Here is a 20800-nt window from a genome sequence, read left to right on the forward strand (position 1 = left end):
CAGCAAAATACAGTATTACTACCTGGGGTAACTTTTGGGTTAGATTTATTATTCCAACAAGGAGGTCTTCATACAGTGTCAAATGACAGATGATATAATTTTTGAATGTGATGTTCATCTGAATTTTATTTTCTGATGTTTTGACTCATTGACTTGATGTCTCTCCATTATGCACATACCTCTGGAGATGTTGCTGGCAATGATTATGCATAGCATTGAGTTAGTGAATAAAACCGCTCCAGGAACTGCTTTACAGATCACAGTATCATTTTCTCTATAATTGTCCCACAAATGGTGGAAGTTATATGGAGAGAGCAGTGTGCTCTGACAGACTGCATATTTTTGCAGTGTGCATCAGATCTCACTTTGGCTTCTGAGACTTATTTCTGATGGTTCTTGGGGATTTAACTTTAAGACCAATGTATTTTAGTATCCATATACGCTCCACTGTTCATGTCATCTGGCAGCAACTGAGGATGAGCTGTCTCCTTAATATGGATGAGACACCAATTTATCTAAGTTATCACCTCCCAATCTCTCATTCATCTGTGCTGTTAACTGCTGTGTTTCTGACATCCATACCTAAACTATCACCAACTTCTCCTTCAGCTGAAACTATAAGTAATTTTTGGCTGGAAGTTCTTGTTATGTGTATAATGGCTTCTTCATCTCCCAGCTGGAATTCAACCAGAAACAGGCTCCGGACACTATGTTTTAAACCCACAGCATTACACAGATACACATAGCAGAGTAAATAAAAAGTCAGGGTGTCTTTCCACCATCCGAAAATATATGACCAAATTAACATGTCCCAAGCTTACTTTGAACAACACTGCAGCGCCGGTTGTGAACAGCCCAGGCAACTGATTGCAAAGTCAGCAATACTTTCCCCCTTCCTAATGCATTCCCAAACCAGCAAAACTTAGCCCTACTCTTGGTATTCTCTTTATAGAAGGTCCCAGTGGTATTATGTATCAAATAAAGGTCTCATTACTTAGTTTCTGGTTCCTTCGTGCCACTGCTCTCATTAATCATTTTGTTCTTCAAGCCGGTGCTACAAGCCATTAGGACTGTCTCGCTCCTCACCATGCAGCTAGAGATTCCCTCTCCTGCAGCTCCTCTGCCTCTTCGTGCTGCACGTGCCATGGGAGCATCAACCTGCTGAGGACCATTGCTGCTGGTTGGGTCAGTACGGGATGGCTGAGGACCTCTTGACTCTGAGACTGGAGTCTTAGTGCAAAGAGGTGATCTCCCGTTTCTGCTCAGCCTCATCTTGGGGCACCTGGGGATGCTCCTACTTCTAAATACCCTGATGCTGCCAGCTCTGTGCCTTGTAGTGTGTCTAGAGGCAGCCCCCAGACCCAGGCAAAAAGGAAAACTCTTTGGTTGTGTCCCAAATCTGTTCACTTAATCCAAAAATTGTGAATGATTGAGGATATGGAATCTACATTATCTCCTCCTTCCCTCTTCAAGTTCTCATTTGGTTACATGTCCAGGGAGCTCCGAGGTCCAGCAATAAGATCAGTGCAGGGTCCCACTCTGCAGAATCACTGCAGCCCACACCTCCCACCCCGGCTCCCACCACCCGTTGACCTGCCCATGCCATGCAGCACCACCTCTGTTTGCAGAGTGGGACCCAGGGATTTTACTCCTTTCTCTGGGTAATATATTTTTCAAGAGCATAAATGACTTGCTTAAAGCACTGGAATATAATTCTCTTCATGCAAAAGAGAAATGAAGAAAAGTAGAGGAGCATAGGAGAGCAGATTCCCCTTCAGCTCCATGAACTCACCAAGTCCAATGGTTTATTAATTTTAATTAGCCTTGGAATTCATATATATATGTGTGTGTGTATATATATATACACACACACACACATATGAATTCATATAATGACACATAATTAATTTTGAGTTTGGCATTTCAGAACAGGTAATTAAAATAGTTCATTGTTGATTAATCACTTGCGAAATAAATTATTAGCAATACCACTATTAGTATTATGTTTATTACTACAATTTAGAGAAATTAAGGCAGTTCACTTACATTAAATTAAACATGAAAGCACGGATGTAATGTACCCTAGACAATATCTATTTACTCGGAGAGCAAATGTGATGTGTGCATTACAGTACATTTGCTAGGTCATACATCTTGGATGGCCTCTTCGTGTCACCACCAGAAACCTAATACCGACACACAGACGATTCCCATCTCTTTCCGTAAATATAAAAATAGGATCTGCTGGACTTTAGCACTTGTCCTACACTGCAATGTGCTCCAGGCAGCCCTGGCTCATCTGCGGATGCTGAAGGCAGCTCGGATCCATGTGGGATGTAGGGTGCAGCTCGGATCCATGTGGGATGTAGGGTGCAGCACGGCAGCCAGCCCTGGGGATGGGGGAGTTAATAGGGGCATGAAGGGTCATACCAAATGCAAGCCCTCAAAAATCAGAATTGGGAAGCAAATCAAATTTTTCACTCCTCAGCAGGACCCCAGGCCACAATTATGAGCCAGATTATCACCAAACTGCACAGAAATGGAATAAATCTCCACCTCGCTCTACGAGATGCTAAAGGCTTAAACAGATCGTTTAAGTATAAGTTCAATTTGATTTTTAAGCAGCTCTCTGCTGGGATGGGGAGAGATTATTTCCTGGGGGAAATAGGTGTCCCTGGCTTTTGACAAGTGTTTTGTCTGGAGGATGTTCAGCCTGGAGTCTAAGGGAGCAATAAGAAGGCAGTAGAGATGAAGAGGACACAGCACCTCACGACACATTTTCTGGATCTGCCTCTCTGTGGTTTTATAGCTATGGAAAATAATCTATAATTAGGTGTATAAAATAGCTCTCTGATCTCTTTGCTTCTGGCCCAAAAGAGCACAAAATTGATAACTCAATTATCGCTGCTGGAAATACAAATAAATTAAAAGCACCTGGTAGGAGGAACTCTAGCGGAGGGACACCCATGCAGCATAGCAGATACGGCTCTTTAATTGCAGGCTTAGAGGCAATTAAAGCCCTGATGCTCAAGCTGGAGCAGGAGTGGGACCAGACTGAGCCCTTCATTCTCAGGTAAGTGAGAATAGTCATAAAGTAGGGGCTTGATGGAGACAAATTGCCCTCCAAGCTGATGGCACAGGTTGGCAGAAGCACTGGGGACAGTGATATCACCTTCTCAACCCAGGAGAAAAGTCGAGGTGAGAGTTTTGGACATGGTAACATCCTCTTCGAAGAGGGGAACCTCTTGAATAGTTGGGAAGCTTAGCCTGGCTATGGGGTGAGGAAAAGCAGGGTTGGATTTTAGCCTTTATCAGCATAAGAAAACAATTAGTGCCCAATCCTGTTCCCAGAAAATTGCTGGGAGTTTTTGTTCTGAGGTTACAAGCAGAGAAACGTAGGATGTTGAGGGTCATCTTAATTTTTTGCTAAGTCATTTAGCATGTACAAACTCCCCTCTCTCCTCTGAGACTTGTTTTTAATGACTTCTGTGCTGAATTAACAGTCTGCACTGGTGTGACAATGACAACGGTCACTAATGACCACTCTGTTTGTCTAAGCCACATGCTGAGCACTGATTTCATTGCCTGCCACAGACCCTCTTGGTGAAAAGGCTTCTGGGTCTTTTTAAGCAGTTTAAAATGTGTAGGATGAGCTGGCCTGTCCACCCCTCCTCCTTTGATATTCCGCTACCTGGAAGTGTCCTTAAGTCAACAGGGAGCAGCTGTAGGAAGTGTGACCTGGAATGGTGTGAAGAGCAGGAGAAGAAAAGCCTTTGAAATTTCATGTCCCATTCTGATGATCCACTCAACAACCAATAATATTTAAACAGTCTGGCCTTTATGCAAGAGAGATTGGAAGAGAAAGTGCAGTTTCATAGAAGGGTGTGTTTTTTCTAGGTAACACATTTTGTGGCCCATGGAGAGCGTGTGATGGTGCAGACACATAGGATACATGCAGGTTTTAGTTTTAAAAGGAATGCAAAGGCAACTGCAGATGACCCCTGAAATCTCTTTGCCCAAACCATCCAACCATACCACATAGAACAGGACATTTTCATCCATGAAACTGTGTCTTGGAGAAGGGAGGGCATGGATTTACCTTTGCTCAGAGCCTTTGCACAGTTCAAGTGATGCAAAACCCCGCCGGGGTCACACACAACTTGTGACAGCCGTGCAGGGGAGGAGGCATCACCTGAGGAAGGTGCCAGCTCTTCTCATCCCAAGCACTGTTCCTCCCACTCCCTCTGCCCATAGGCAAGCACTAATTTTCTTCTGGGAAAAAAAAAAAAGGCAGCACAATAATATTCACTTTATACACATGTCAGGTTTTTATTTAGGCAGCATTGTTGCCCACAAAGAAGCCCAGTGCACATCATCCTTCCTCTGACCATTTCATGGGGCAGATGTTAGAGTAATTCTATCTGAAAGCTTTTAGCTCCTGTAACTGATGATTTATATTTGTGCTCTAATAGCCAGATAAGGCAATAATAGTAAGGATTTAATTGTTTTAATGAAAATAGCTAGTAGCTTTTTCTGCATTCAAATTAATTTGTTAAGTTTGGATGATGGAATATAAAACTGGATTTGGCTGTGCTTTTTGTATGCCCTCAACAAAAAGGCACAAGTAATTTCCAAAGAACCATCTTGGCATACTAAAACTTTTAATAAGTAATATCTGCATAACTAAAGGCAATAGGAACAGCCCAACCTGAAGAAAAAAGGGTTTTACAGGAATTAGTGTCTCGCTGTCACATTTGTAAAAGGGACACATGCATTTTTCAGATCTTTGCACATTAATGGCTGTATTTGATTCAAAATACAGTCAGTGAACCCTCAGTAAATGGAATTAAATGGTATGTGTCTGATTTGAGGGTGACAATCCACCAATTGTTTCTTGTTTGAATTACTACCTGCGTGGATGGGCACAGCAGTAATTGAAACTATAATGTTTCATTCCTCTTTAGCTATAATTTATCTGAAAAGTTCATTCACCGCTGTTCTGTTCTCCTTCCTGGAATCTTTCCCTTTACCATTATCATGCTGTCAGGGATTGCATCCTTTCTGCGTGCCCAGATTTCAGCCTGGCTTGGGTCAGCAATTCGAGCACAGGGGCAACCTGCATTTCACTGGACCAGCCCCATCTGCCCCTGCTTGCTCTGACCACAGGCGACTGATCAAGGGCTCGACTGCTCTGCAGGGCATGGAGCTCCTTTAATTCAGCCTCAGGTCTCTGCTTTGCCTTTGGCTCAGAGCTCAGGCGAGCACGTCCTTACAAGGGTCTTCAAATTTCCCTTCCAAACCAAGGTTTTGCAGTGGCTTTGTGGCCATCTCATTCTGTGTGACCGTGATTATCAACTGCAGGACATGGAGCTACTTTACGACAACAGCAGTAAATGGGGAGGTATCAGAGGTTACTCTTTCTTCCATCTGTGCCTTGTTTTGTTGCTTTACGTGGTTCTTACACGCTATAAAGAGGTGTCTGTGGCTGTGTCAGTGCCGGGCATGTGCTAGGGGTAACAAACAGATTGCTTCTCTCTTGACACTATCCATTTATGAGCAATTTCTTGTCTGTTTTCACCCAATATTGATAAACAGAAGAAAATTGAATGTCTTTTATTCACCCATAAAGTCTGACATTTCCAAAGATGGAATCAAATCATCTTCCTGCAGGTAGCAGGATTACTGGCTAGGTATGACTTTACGCCTGCAGAATAATGGCATCTAGTAATGACATCTAATTTCTGAGATTTCAGAATGAGCTGGTCTGAGAAAAACAGGGTTATTTTCCTTACAAATAATAAGAACCACAAAATCCAGACTCTGTGTCCCAGGATGATAACACTTCTTTGTTCTGTGGGACTAGGCTGGAAGACCCTGGGAAGCCCTTGAACCCTTTTGTCAGCAATGGGCAGAGGCATTTCTAGAAAAGCATTTGCATTGCCTTCAGTTGGTGCCACTGCCTGTGGTCTGGTTGTGATTCCAGAGTGATGAGCCTTGGATTTTGGCCTTGTTTTTGGGGTGATTTAGATGAAAATGCCATGTGGCTCATGTGCAAGTTGTCCAGGAACGTGGTGCTGCTGCAAGGAGTAGTAAGGAGAGGCAGAGCTCACCACTGCCCACGAACACAGAAGGAAGGAAGAAAAAAATGGGGGTCAGAGGAAAGAGGGTAAAGAGATTAAAAGGTTGTGGGTTCCCAGATGCTACAGCACTCATAGCTGGGCTGGTGAGCCCAGGGGAAAGACAAGTGCTGGAGTAAATCTAGCAGCTGAGATGGGGCTGCAAATCTGGAAGTCCTGCTGCAGGGAGTAACCTTAGCACATCTGGTCCTTCTCTCCAGATACAACATGTGCAGAGATGCTCATGCTCTGGGAGGCACTCATGGCATTGATCTACCAACCTTCACCTCTGCCAGGGGATCCTGGCACCTTGACAAAGCATCCGTGTTTGAAACTAAGCTGAGCTAAGGAGATGGGTGAAGAATAGCAATGAGCAAGGACAGACTGGCATCTAAATGTGGAAGGAGTGTGGCAGCGCATGAAGAGAGAGCTGGGGAAGGGGTGAGGATAGAGTGAGACAAAGCACCCGGAGGACAAGTGCTGAGAGAGGAGCAGTCACCCAAGGGCAGAGAAGGGCAGTTCCTCCCAGGGGAATTCCCTGCATTTCCATATTAGCATCAGAAGGACCCCTTGGTCCTGTGGTGATGGCAGATCCGGGGAAGGAAGTCTCTCCTCTATCCTCTTCTGAACACAAAAACTCGAGTTTCCCCTTCCAAAGCTGATGATGCCACATCCACCAGCACTGGAAAGTATAGTTCTCTCAGTGGGCTCAAATGTAGTACCTGTGATGGACAGAGAGAGAAATACCAATCCAGGTCATGGTGCTATTTTCTCTAACCAAATCCCCAGCAGCAAAAGTAAACCCAGACGCCTCAGACCCAAAAGAGTTAGTCTACAATGTTCTCCCACCCTTTCCATACCTTCACACACAAACCACTGCAGACACTGCAGACTGTCTTGGTTAGGGGTTGTACTTCACGCCTGGAATCTCAGAGCTGCACCAATTTAAACCACCCCTTGTCTTTTCAAGTTTGCCTACTAAATAAATTTTTTTTCACCTTAGCATGCAGGCTGAATAATTAGAGCAAGTGGCTGCATTTCTCAAATTAAAAATGGGATTTGTAAGTGCCAGAGGACATCAGCGGTGCTAGAAGGGGAAGGTAATTGACATTCCCTTCAGGAAACCTCTTCAAAAACTTGGGACCCAGTTGCTTTGGATTTATTGCCAGTGGTGCAATACAGGCAGGGAATAAGATAATCCTTGTGAGCAAACAAAGAGCACAACTAAAAGCAACCGATGCAGAAGTTCAGCTCCGTTGTGTGTCTGACAGCAGAGAGGCACTGGTTGTGACCTGGCTGATCTTACAGCTCTTTTGTACCAACCATGACCTTAGGACATTATAATGCGAAAAAAAGACAATAAAGTTCTTCTAAACGGGGCTTGGAGGTCTCATCAGTAAGCACAGGACCCTGCAGATGAAGCCCAGGAGGGTCTGAGCACTCAGGTGTCCCTGGGGTGCTGGGGGGGAATGTGGTTTTCTGGGCGATGGCTGCTCCAGGGCTTCCCGAAACACCGCAGTGAAGTCCTACTGCCCACAGCAGAGCACAGCGACGCGATGCTGATTAACTGCAGGCTTCCCTGGGCTTGCCAGGATTTCCAGAGAAGCGACGGAGAGAATTTGTGTGGCATCTCACACCCCACTGTGGTGAGAGGAGAGCCTGTCTGCTTCCCAGCCCGCATGGCACAGATAACTATATACCTGTATATGTGAGATAGATATAGAGAGATATATATACACACACCCCCACACACTGCTGCAAATGCGGTATATATGCGTGTTAGGTGCACAGCACAGCCTTGATTAACTCTCGCTTGAGTCACTCCTCCTCTTGCATCAAAATGTGCATTAAATGATAACTCTTAGGAGATGAGTTTGCACCAGCCTCTCAGCGATTTCTGCTTAAAGGGCAGCTCAGATGTCCTTGCTGTTGGGATATTTCCAAAAGGGAATAATGTTGTCCTTTATCCCAGTCGCCCTGTTACAGACCCCTTAGTCTTTTGGAGATGGGCAATTGCTATCAGCACTTGTACCAGGGCTTTGCAGTCCCTGATAATCCAGCCTTCACTTGCTAGGGCGTTTGCTCCTGGTTAGGTTGAAGGAAAGGCTCAGCTATTGCTCATGTATCTGGATTTACAGAAGCGCTCGCAGTGCCCTGAGCACTAAACTGTTGCAAAATGAATAAGGTAAGAGCAACCTAACGTAGTACCCCCTGTTGTATTGGAACTACAGCACCAGGGGCCAGGGAAGGAGGTTGCTGGGTATCGGGGTGCAGTGACATCACGGTGGGGTGGGTCGGGCAGGGAGTTAGTGCCTGGGGCTGTGAGCCTTTGCAGCAACTCCAGCTCCTCCTTCCCCAACAGCAAAGGCGGTGAGGGAGTTTTCTAGTCATTCCCCTTCAGCTGCTTATTTACCAGGGGCAGAGAATTGTCCTCCCTCACCTGCTTCAAGGTGCAGCTCCTCACCCAAGCTGCCCAAGCCTTTAACATTGCCACATCTTACAGCTTGACAGACCACACACCTCATTTCTGCCCAGCATCCCTCTTTCCCCATTCAGTGATTTCATAAAAGGGTATCTCCAAATCTCCCCTCGTTCTATCTCCGTTTCCAAATTGCAGTTGGGTGTCTTGTGGTTTAACTGCTGCTGAGATCACAGCAGCTCTGGTGCATCTAAATAGCTGATTTCTCAGGATCTGCTTCAGGTCTTGCCTCCAGTGATATCAGCCTGTCTGCTGCAGTGGGAACACACAGTTAAGTGTGTTGAAGGGAAGGAGAAAAACACCTGGGAATGTCAGGTGCAGCACAGGAAAGCGGCTAGTGAGCTGCACTGCGTCTCTTCTCTGTCCACGCTGCCCTGGACATAAAGGTTCCCTGGCCCTCCAGCTGCTCCCCATCTAAATTTGGTGCATGCCTTCAGCATGCAGCAATATCTGCTGTCCCAGGCAGCTGAGCTTCTGCTTGGGAGACAGTCAACACCACTCATCCTTGTTGGTGTTACAGACACCCCACTTTGCCTCCAGCTCAAATGCCAAGGCGCTGCTGTGATATCGTGCCCACGTCCCTAGATATTTTTCCATGCTCCAGAGGCACAGATGCACCTGTGATATCCCTGCACGCTATCACCTTGATCCGAGGACATGAAGCACTGTGGGTGCAGCTAAATGCCTCCTCATGCAGGACTGAGAAGGAGAGAGAAAGGGGCTGTCCTTAGCCATCACTGCCAAGGAGCAGGTCATCCCCTGGTGATTTGCCTTGAGCAGGATTTCCCTGCAGGAGACACAGCGGAGAGGGGGAGCCCAACACTTTGGGTGCAGTTGGTTCCCCATGAGGGTGCACTTGTGCTCACACCCAGGGAGAGAGAGTCCACCTCTGTTCTCCATCTGCCGCTGTAGCCCCAGGGGTGCTTTGAGAACGCAGTGAAAAGATTAGATTTAGAAACAGCCTGGGAGGCACTTAATTTGTGATTATCTGCCAGGCACTTATCCCATGGAAAAACGTCTGCAGGGAGCCAGGCGCGGGGCAGGGCAGCTCCAGCAACACTCAGTCACAAAGGTTGCCTTGAGAGCCTCCGCAAGCTGCAGGGACCATGACCTTCAGCTTCTTGCTGTGAGCAGAAAGGGGCTGGTCGAGCAGTGCAGACCCTGCTGAAATCAATGGGAGGTTGGTGCTGCGGGGCGAAGCCTCTGATGGGGCAGCGGTGGGAGGGCTGGTGCCCAGTCAGGACATGCACCAGCACCGCTGCCTGCAGAGCCACCGCGGCTGTCACCGGAGGCCACCAGGTCCTGCGGTGGCTGTGCTGGCTGGGGGTCTGGCCACCACATGCTCACACATAATTCCTGACCTCAAGTCGAAAGTATAATTCTTTCTGCCACGTCTGACATTTAGCTGTAGAGCAATCCTTGCCAGGAAATTGCCATCATTTCAGCTCTGCTCCCAGCTACCGTTCTGATTTATATTTTTGTTTTTATCCAATTTTTCTGACTTGTTTTGGTAGGGTGGACAAAATGTTCTCACTCAAGACAGATGACAGTTTGCCGATAAGAGGAGCAACTTATCACAAACAGCTCTGATTCTTTTTCAAATGCTTAGTCTGTTGGAACAGCTTTAAACTCTAATGTGATATTCTAGGTGAGCCCCAAATCTGCTTTCCCTCCTGTATTTCATACTTTATGGCTCCAAGCATCAGTCCTTTTATAACAGAACACTTCCATCTTTTTCAGATCATCCATGCTTTTCTTCCTTTTCTCCCCTCCCCTTAATTTAACTGTTTTAAAACTTCTTTTAGTGTGGCAAGTAAAATAAACACCGTAGATGAGTGACCTCTTGGAAGCTGGGTGTCCTTGAGTCTAACTTTAGAAATCATTTGTCACAGGCACAGAAATGTGCACTGCAATCAGAATTAGCTGCCAGATATTTTTTTTCAGACAATTATATTGTAATTTGAGTGGCATTCTTGATAATAGTTCAGGTTCCCCTGCCTTGCCCCCAAACTGTGCACTAAAAAAGAAAACTTCTCTCTTATTCTGTTTTAAAAATCTTTTTTTTTATTATTTATCATATGGAAAATAAATGAGAGGGAGAAAAGACACAAGGAAGCTGAATAGCTTTGAGCTCTGGAGATAAGCCCAGTAGGCTAAGAGGGTATTATACAGTTGGGTTTTGTTCAGCAAAAACAGGACATCCTGCTAGAAATTCTACTAATTTGCAATTAGTAATTTGGGCCAGAAAAAAAAAAAATCAGTTTATTTCAGTACTTGCAGCTTTACTGGGTGAAATGAGCTCTTCTGCTCATGATTTGTATGCTAGCAAAGCACAACTTACTCTGAGCAGGTGCTGTCACTGTTTGGCGCTGTAGATTTTGTAGCAAAATCACTTTTGGTCTGCAAATGTGTTATTTCAATGTGACCGTTTATCGCTAACACTCCAGCTGCATTGGTGCTTTGCACAGGACACGGGCTGTGCCAGTGCCCAAGGAAGGATAAGCCCTTAGGGCTGATGTACTGGCGAGAGGCTCAGGCACGTTCAAACCAGTGTCCGAAGCTCAATGCTCAAACCTCCTCCTCTGCTGGAAAGCGATGTGGCCGCAGGTCACTTCACATGCCCATCCCAACACTCGTGCTGCAGGTGCGTTTTCATTATATTCATTCCCGGAGCACAGGTGCTGGGGTGTGCGGGACAGGGCTAAACCGGGGCTCTATCAAAACTCACCCAGCACTGAGTCTTTGCAAATAATCTGTTGGATTGCTCCCTCTGCTCTCCATTAAAGAGTCTCAATGTTTACACATCAGTACAATATTGAGTTGAGGAAACCACCCTGTGAGTCTGCAGGCATCAGAATGACCCGGTAACTGAACACCAGAGATCTCTGCTGGGTGCACGAGGGCTGCAGGGCAGCCCAGAAGGACAGGGACCATCCTCCTCCTCAAGCTGCAGGACCTGTCCTTGCACCCAGAAAGCTTCTAAAACACTTTCTGGAGCACTCACTCCCTTCCAGAGTGATTGCAGGTGGGTTGACACCACCCCAGGGTACACAGCGTGGGAAGGACACGCTCCTGATTGCTGGGTCTGGATCACAGGTCAGAGCTGTACAGGGAAGTCACTTGAATTAATACATTTTGGGGGAAAGCCTCTGGATCTGTAGCATTAACTGAGAGCAGGAGAGTCAGTATCCTGAAACGAGGCTTGCTGAGGCTGCTACTCATCAGTTGCTTGGGGTTAGGTCTCTTGGAGGATTTTGGCAGTCCAGTTCAAAATCTTGAAAGACCTTTTTGAGGGGATCAAAATACAGCTGTAACGCCTCCATTGCCAATCACACCACTGCAAACACCCGTCACGTTTTTCTGGAAGGAAGGTGTTAGGTGAAAAGCAAAGCTGCCCGGTCCTACTTATTGCACAGCATCCAGGGAGGGTTCATTTATCAGACCTGCTGGAGCATCACTCCCAGATGTCACTGCAAAGTGGCTGCACCTGAGCAGCACTAACCTCCCCCAAAGGGGATTTCACAGCTGTGCCCAGCCCGGCGAGGAGCCAGGCTGAGCACATCCCGGTGGGCACAGCGTGGATCCTGCCGTCGCCAGAGACATCGCAAGGCATCACCCTGCACAGCACCAGCAAACCACTTCCAAGGTCAAATCCCCCCAAGCAGCACAAAGAGCCTCTAGGGACCCCTAAGACTAACGAAGCAGGAAATTCAGGTCTAAATATATGTACAGCCAACAAGGTGCCTCTTTCACACCCAGTTGTTGGCTGGAAATAGGGCACACAGTGTCTTGTAAGGGCACGAGCTTCATTCCCCCTGTGCTTGAACCCCCTGGTGTTGGCAGCTCCCCCTGTGGCTTCTTGGACCCCGTGTGCACAGCAGCAATTGAAGGAGACACGTTCACTTCTCCGAGTGATGGAGTTATCCTCCTTCCGGTAAATAAATGTCTGTGCGTGTACTTCTCGCTTGTATCTGAAGAGGAGATACCGTGTGCACGGCTCTTTCAATTTTTCATCCTCCTGGAGGGGAAATGTGATAGGAAAAGCTAAAAATTAAAAAAAGACAGAGTGAACAGCCGTACCTGGCACCTTTTTCAGCACAATCCACACAATTATTTTCCTTCCTCTGCCTTTTTAAATTTTAAAGCTTCCTCTGAATGTAGGTCCCAGGTCAGCAAGGCATTAAGGCGCTCCTAAAGTACCTGGACTTTAAACCATATCCCACGGAAAGGACACTAATCATCACTCACATCTTCAACTAGGGAAACAGCATTTTATCTGGGATTCAGAGTGTGTCTATAAATATCAGCCCATCTCGCAGCCAAGCGAGTGCTCGGTCCATTACAGAAATGGGTGATCTAAATCACAGAGCTGGCCGGGGCTCACACATGGTTAATCTTTGTAATAGGAGAGAGCTGGACCAAAATCTATGCATAGCTGAGAAGGCAAGAGGTCCAGAGGATGTATACAGTGCAAATACTAGGGAAATCTATTCCCATAAATATGTCCAGCATAATCCCATCTCCTCCAGACTCTCTCACAGCCACGTGGGCCACTAGAGGTGATGGGAGACATGGGCAAGAGGTGACGGCTGCTCCAGAGATGTGCAGCGAGAGGACACATCTTGAGGGGACCTTCAGAAAATAAGATGAACAAAGCTTTATTTCTTGGCTCTTCTGCTGGTGGAGGAGGCTGGAGGGGTGACCACGCTGAAGAGAACGTGGGCACATGCTTGCTGTTGTACTTTGTTTAGAACACAGACAGAGAGCTCCTAAAGTGCATCTGTACACCTAAATGCAAAACCTAATGGGATTTCCAACTCTTTGATTTTTGCTAGTGTTTTGCTTGTTTTTTATTATCCTAAATATGTAGGGTTTTTAAGGCACTGATCTCTCAGAGGAGACAACCCTGCACGACACCCAAACAAAAAAAGCCGTTTCAGAAGCAGAGTGAGCTGTGGGTTGGGCTGGAAAAGAAGGTTTCTCTTCTTCCCTAAGTGAAGCCTAGACTCTCACTGCAAACCCCAGGGTAGATTCTCACCTGCAAAGGCTGTTCTAAGGGACACGCTGTCATCAGCAGCGATGCTGCCAGGGATAATGCCAAGCCATAAGCGCGTACTCTGCTCTCTGTGTAGTCAGTTGATAGTTGTCGTTAGTAAGGAAAACTACCTAAGCTCAAAAAGGGAATCAAATAAGTCATTTTGAGTTAATTTGCTGGGGATTTTGTATATGATAGCAAGGCCTGTAAAAAGTTGCAATAGTTGCATGACCCTTCCGTGAAAAGCATCAGAAAGTTGTCAAACATGGACAAAGGGAGATCAAAGTGCAATGATCTCAAAGCTTTTTGTATGTCCATAGATCACAAACTGCCCAGCTCCCATCTGCCCAGCCCAGGAGCTGTTTTCTGCTTCGTTGGAAGGGGTTTTGAGCAAATCTCATAAGGTTGTCACGTCATGGGCTGGCAGCTCCTCAGCAAGGATTCTGTCCTGGGGACTGGCATGTATAGGGTGTGCTCATTCTCCATGATCAGCCACCGCATGGCCCCTGGCACTGGTCCTTTGCTCTTCCTGTTTCCCACATCTTGCAAGGAGATGCAGGGTGAGAAAGGTCCCCTTCCCATGGGATGTAGATCACGACAGTCCCTCCAGACCCAGAGATAAATTTCAAAACCACCACGAAAGACAGTCACATCCCATAAAGTGCTGGCTGCTCTTGGAAGCGAAATGGAGATTTCACCCGCTAATTATAAAAATGGCAGGTGAAACCCTGCACGATATGATTTCTTACATTAAACAAATTTTATGGCAGAGAAGACTTTTAGTGGCACTATTTGCAGACCTGGCCTTTGGCCAGCTCACTGTCATTAAATCTGCCGATCTTAAGTATCAGCAGCACTTATTCAAAGGGGCTATAAATAAAACCCTGAAGCCTATTAAAGGAGCTGGCTTCCTCGGGCTGTTTGTCAAGCCTGCGGACAGACTGACATAGTGAGCATTAGGGCAGCTGTGGCTGGTGCTGAGCACGGGCAGCGCAGATATCTCAGGACTGGTCTTTTACATGCTTATGGGTTATTCTTTCACATTGCAAGACACGACATTAAAAGAAAACCTCTGTTTATGCTTGCAACAAATAACACTTGTCCTGGTAGGGCTGGACAAGTTGACCATATGCCTGAAGCCTGAAGCTTTAACCTTCGCCTAGCTGCAGGTGTTAAAAATGAACAGGAGCGTGGGGAGAGGATAAGAAATGGAGCTGGAATATTTTATAAGACGAAGAGGTGTTCTAAAGTAAAACAGAGAAGAGTCAACCCTCCCAGGACATCTATATGCTATCAGCCACATTCACACTCAGGACTCACACTCAGGACTCTCCCTTGGGATTTGCCTGCTAAAAAATTGTCCAACCCAGAGGCTAAAGGTGCCCCCTGGCACCTTGAGAGACCCATGGGTTGCAGGCAGGATGCTCCAGGATGCAGCAGCCGCGCTCTGTGTGGCTGGTGCAGCCCCTATGAAAAATGGTTAGCAGTGCTAATGCGTGGTTAATGACCCATGCTTCAGAAATGACTAAGATGCAGGAATTAAATTTACAATCAACTTCCTTTTCCCTCTGAAACCTTGAAACCGAAGTCCCTAATCAGAAAAGTCCATGAAAGTACCGCTTCGCCTCCAGGCAGGGCAGGTGACTGCAGGCAGCCGCAGTCCTGAAGTTGGGTGCTGTCACCGTGCCAGGCGTGACACGGGGCCGCTTCAGCGACAGAGTAAATTGATGACACAATCTCAGGAGAGCTCACTAGTTGATGCCAGGTTTATTTTTGTAAGTGCAAAGTAATGAAATTTAGCCATTTTAATAAAACAAAAAAAAAAAAAAGGAAGTGGAAGCTACAATTTAAAAATGAGTTTCATAACTGAACTGAGCACCAATCACATTAAGGAAACGAGCAGCACAGGCTTTTTCCCAGAGCAGCCCCCACGTGTTTTTGGCAAGAGGCAGAGAGCTCCGGTTTGTCCCAGCCAAGCTCCTGCCTCTACTCAAGTGACAGACCAGGGCTGGGAGCAAGCAGGGGCTGTGTAGGGTTCCTGCCGACACCACACTGTCCGTCTGTCCTGTCCTCAAACAGAGCAAAACTACCGTGAGGGATGTGCAATGATCCTTGCCCTGCAGCAGGCACTGACCTCTTACTAGAGACCATTTATCCCCTTCCCATTCTCCCACCGCTCAGACAAGGGGGGACCTCACTCATCATTTTCTGAATTTTAAAAGGTAGCAAAGAAATTGTTTAAAAGGCAGGGAAAGGGAAGGAAAAGTAATGATAAACCCACAGCAGAGATGTCCCAGCAAATGAAGGTAAGTATCCAGGAGAAGAGCTGTTGAAAGCAAAAGACAACCTTGAACATCTCCCAACAGGAAGGATGCATAATTTAGAGCAACCTGGAGGCATTTTGTAGCTTGTTTATTTTACAGACTTTCTGCTCTCTTCTCTCGCATTTCTCCACTTTTCACTCACAGATTTGCCCCTAAATACTCTGCTGAATTGAAGAAGATGGAGAGCATTATTTTCAAGAGCAAGGACAGGTACATCCCCTGCCACTGACCCCAGCAAGGGCCAAACCTGGAGAATGGCTGTGGTTTGGTTTTGCTCTGAAACAACGATTCTCTAACCATAATACATTACCATGCACCAGCTGCAAACAAAATCACCCAGACAGGAGACTGTTCAAAACCATCAGAAGTCTCTGTTCCAGCCCTTGGCTGCAAACTCTTTAGGACTTGCAAGAAAAAGGGTTGTTTGTTTTTTTTCTTGCTTTCCAACAGAGCGCAGGGGTGTTACGCGGTCAGCACAGCTCAGCCTGGGCTGGATTCAAGCCAATAGAACTTGAAGCACGTGCCAAAGGCAGGAGATGAGCAGGTGAAAGGAAACCTTCAGAACTCAAGCCACGAGTGCTGGTGCCCTAAGCCCAGTTCTCCCTCCCTCGGCTGAGCCCTGTGTCACTAGGGTTTGCAAAAAATCTGGAAAGCCCCTGGGGACCAAAAGGCAAGAGGGATTGTTTTCCAAACGTGAAGTTTTTGTGGCAGCCCCGTAAAAGCGTTTGCGTGCACCTTTGGAACCGTCGCAGAAGGTTATCTGAGCAGGGCTCAGCACAGGAACTGGCTGCCAGGAGAAATCAGGAGATTGGAGACTGTCTAAGCAGACACATGACAGATTGTTTTTTGAGTCATTCTGGTTCCACCACTCTGATGAACCTGAAGGGCACCCATGCTGCAACCGGCAATGGCCAGGCCAAGGTTTTTTCTTCTGCTGTTCCTCCTGCCTTGTTGGGCTGGTGGCCTTTTGGAAGAAGAGATACTTGGAAAGTACAGACAAGAACAGGCACAGGAGAGCGTGAAGAAACACAGAAATCATTCAGCATCCATCCCTGGCCCAAGGAAGAAAATGAAGAGACTGAGAAGAGAGCTCATGGACACACCATGGGAGTGAGAAGAACATTAATTGTCTCTACAGCAGTGCGGCAAGTCTGAGCAATAAAAAAAATGGGAACGACTGATTCATGAGTGCAAATTCTATCTGGAGAGCATGAGTTAAACTTGGGGAGAAAATCCATGTGCCTGGAATATTAAAATCAATAGTTGTATCCTATTTAGAAAGAATTGAGTGGGCAAAGAAGGTGCAGGAGGGACAATCAATATCAGAAGTGACATTGCTGCACTCCGAGCACCACTAGAAATTTGAGAGAAAGTGACCTCAAATATAAATAAAAATCAAAATAAGACACCTCTTAAGACCATCAAACCTCACCAATGTCTTACTCATATATCTATATAATATTTAAGAATCTTTCCCTATGCTATCCTGGGGAACCTCAACTTGAATGATGTGAGCTGAAGGGCTCATGCTGCTGGCTTTTGGAATTTCTAAATGCCTTAGAAGAGCATTTCTTAACCAAGACCAGGAGGATCGTCTATGAGATCATCATGAAAGCTGGAGAACTGATTGCAGATCCAGAAACTAGCTAGAGTGAGCACAGAGGTGACCCCGTTTCATTCGGATGTGCTGGGCACAGAGATAAAAGCCTGAGCTGACAGTATGTCCCTCAGCTTTTCAGCATTGTCAGCCAGGCCACCTGGAGGATTTTAAACAGAAGACGTGAATATTTGGCAACTCTTTGTTTAAAAGCACTCTAGTTTCTAGGGAATCTAGTAAAGTCTCAGCATTGAGAAAGAGGAGGTTATTCTGACTGAAAACAAGCTCAAAGTGGAGTGAGAATAGGTCTAAATTCACAGAAAGGAAGGGAAAGTGAGTAGGAATGAATGTAAACCAGCCCCAAGCTGAAGGTTGTTAGGTGAAATCCATGGCTAGCAGAGCTGAGGGCAATAGGTAAGTGCTCTTTAGACGTAAGAGACTAAAAGTAGTTGTCTAGACAGAACAGCAGACATTAAAACAAAAGAATGCATAAAAGGCAGACGTTCAATATTTAATTTCTCTATTTGGGGGGAAAAAAGCTAAGTGAAGTAGGAGTGTAATATGATGATATGAAATATCTTCAGTTCAAACTCAGGATGTTAAACAGCTGCTACTACAGCTAGAGGGTTTTTTTCATCAGCAGTTCTCAACAGTCGGTGCCTGAGAGTTCTCAAATCTGTCCCAGGAGTGCCCTGGGCTGGCAGCATCTGCGGGGCCAGGAGTTTTCCAGAAGACCAAAGCAGCACTGACTTTATGCCAATGCATAAACGTCAATGAGGAGAATGACTCGTGTAATTATAAATCTGATTGTCTGATGTTGATTTTGTGAAAAATAATGGAAGAGCTGATAAGGGACTTGATTAATAACAATTTAAGGAGGAAAATTAATTACAATCAACATGAGTTAATGGAAAACAGATCTTATTAAATGAAATTTATATAATTTTTCAAGAATGTGATTATGGATTTGATTGATTTAGTACATTTCATCAACACTGTTACGTTTGACTTCTGTGAGGAATTTGCCTTAATGTTGTCTCATTTATTAGGAAGCTAAAACAATGTAAAATCAACACGGCATGTGCTAAATGGATGAAAACCCTGCTGATATGTTTAAACATATCAGAGAATCATCTCAAGCGGCTGTGTTTCATTTCATCATTTTTAACAAATGGTAGAAAAATCAGAACCCATCGCAATCAAAGTTTGCTGATTAAACTTGGAGAAGGATCATGGTCAGTACGTGGACTGGTCTTTTCCTACGACCTGCATCTTTTGTGAATGTACAGTAAGCAAACAGCAGCCAGTTTCATGAGGGCACACATGAAGCCACACTTCTAGGAAGCAGGATTTCACTGGGGGGAGAAGGGATTCCATTCCACAATGCTGGAAACTTGAAAAAATAGTGGAGTGAAATATCTCCAGTGTAACATCTAGTGGGACACTGCAGCTATTTCTGGTGTCTGCGCCTAAAGAAGGATGGTGATGAATGGGAGAGGGCACACGAGAATGACTGAAGCGTTGCAAAACATGCCTTATAGTGACAGATTCAAGGACCCCAATACGCTTAGCTTAACAAAGAGAAGGTTAAAGGGATGGCTTAATGACAATCCAGATGTATTCAGACAGGGTACAGAAATGCAGAAAGGGAGAGCTCTTCAATCTAATAGACAGAGCTATAAAAAGAGCCAGAGACTGGAAGCTGACACTGTTAAATTCAGACTGGGGAGGGTGTGTTTTTTAAAATGGGAGAAGTAACATCAGAACAACTTCCCAACAGGCAGTTTCATCATCAATGTCCATTTCAAAATCAAGGGGATTTTTTTTTATTGATTAAATCATATCCTGGCTCCACCAAAGATCACTGTGACTTGATATACGGACATCCACGCTGCATGGACGAGGTGGTCCCTCTTCAGTTTTATCTTGTAATAATGATGAGTACTTAAGCCATCATCCCTGAGCATGGAGTGGGATAATTCCGTTTTCTCAGAGCTATTGGTCTGGTCTTCCTGGAGACACACAGACACCTCAGTGTTATTAGTGCTTCATCTTTTCAGTGGAAAGGCTGGAAAAGCACTGAAAAACCAAATAAAACAAACCCAGGCTACACCCCTCTGCTATAAAAAAAAACCCTAAACACAGTGACAAAGAGAGCAGCTCAAAGCAAGTACATGAAGGACCTGCATTCCAGTGGTCCGATTAAATCCTGCCCATCCTTGTCTGCTAGTCTGATAGAATTTTCAGAGATGCAACACATCTGTATTCCTTAAAAGTTGCTAAAACTGTGAGTAAAAATGCATAGTTTGATGATACACTCATCTGAGCCTAGGAAACTGCAGAATGAGAACGTGTCACAATCTCATACAGCAGAGCTTCCTGCAGCAGCTCCCCAGGCGTCTCAGCTTTCTAGTTTGGGAGCTGCTGAAATTTCTGCTTTCATGGAAACTCTTCCGCAGGAGCCCTGGCTACAGACCTCTCACTTGGAGCCTTCCTTTGACATCTCCCGGACTGGTCTGCAAGCCCCAGCCAACACGTTACATTGCATCCAGATGCGCTGGGGACCAAACAGGTATATACAGATTTTTTTTTCTCTGGGTACTGGGACATTATTTCGGGGGGTTCTAGCACTGAAAATAGTGTCAGGAGAAAAAATTACTGCCAAAGAAATACCATGATGGGTGGAGTTGTCTAGATAAGATTTGGTAACTGAAAGAGGGACAATTAAAGTTGTTTCATAATTGATTTATATATAAGGGACTTTATCTTCTGGTAAGGTCTTTACCTTTAAAAGCAAGCCTTTACCTTATATAAAGGATATAAAAGAGATGTAATTTGTTATCCTAACTTGGAATGAAATCAACAAAGAAAAACTGCTAAGCCTCTCCACAGCCAATTCACGATTTCTCTGTGGTTCTTTAGCAGCAAATTCTAAATAGCTGTAAGTTCAGAGCCTCATCCCTGAAGCTGGGAGGCTGGGACCTTGTCTCATCCCTGCTTGCTACATTGAGGAGTTGGCTGCCCGTGCTGAGCACCATCAAGGGCTCTGGGTCCTGAGCTGTGCTTGGATTTCACTCTGATACGATTCAAGCCACCGTTGCTATCCCCGCCACCTGCCACCTCTTCGCTGCTGTGACCAGCACCCAGGAGTCACAGCCGATACTTCACATTATTAATTAGAGGCGGGGAGGCAGCACTATAGGATGCTGCTGACCACTGTATCTAACCCTGTGCAGGCTTCTGCGTCTC

At 45.7% G+C, this 20800-nt stretch overlaps 1 long non-coding RNA gene across 2 annotated transcripts in view; it reads left to right on the forward strand.

Moving 5' to 3' along the window:
• LOC138728522 (uncharacterized) overlaps positions 1–16507 on the forward strand; it is a 43353-nt gene extending 26846 nt beyond the window's left edge. For both annotated transcript variants that reach the window (XR_011338714.1, XR_011338715.1), the window contains exon 3: positions 16099–16507. This is a non-coding gene — a long non-coding RNA (uncharacterized lncRNA). The remainder of the gene's footprint in view (positions 1–16098) is intronic.
• The last annotated feature ends 4293 nt before the right edge of the window (positions 16508–20800 follow it).

The sequence above is a fragment of the Phaenicophaeus curvirostris genome, chromosome 18 (genome assembly GCF_032191515.1).
Source record: "Phaenicophaeus curvirostris isolate KB17595 chromosome 18, BPBGC_Pcur_1.0, whole genome shotgun sequence".
In the NCBI taxonomy this organism is placed as follows: Eukaryota; Metazoa; Chordata; class Aves; order Cuculiformes; family Cuculidae; genus Phaenicophaeus; species Phaenicophaeus curvirostris.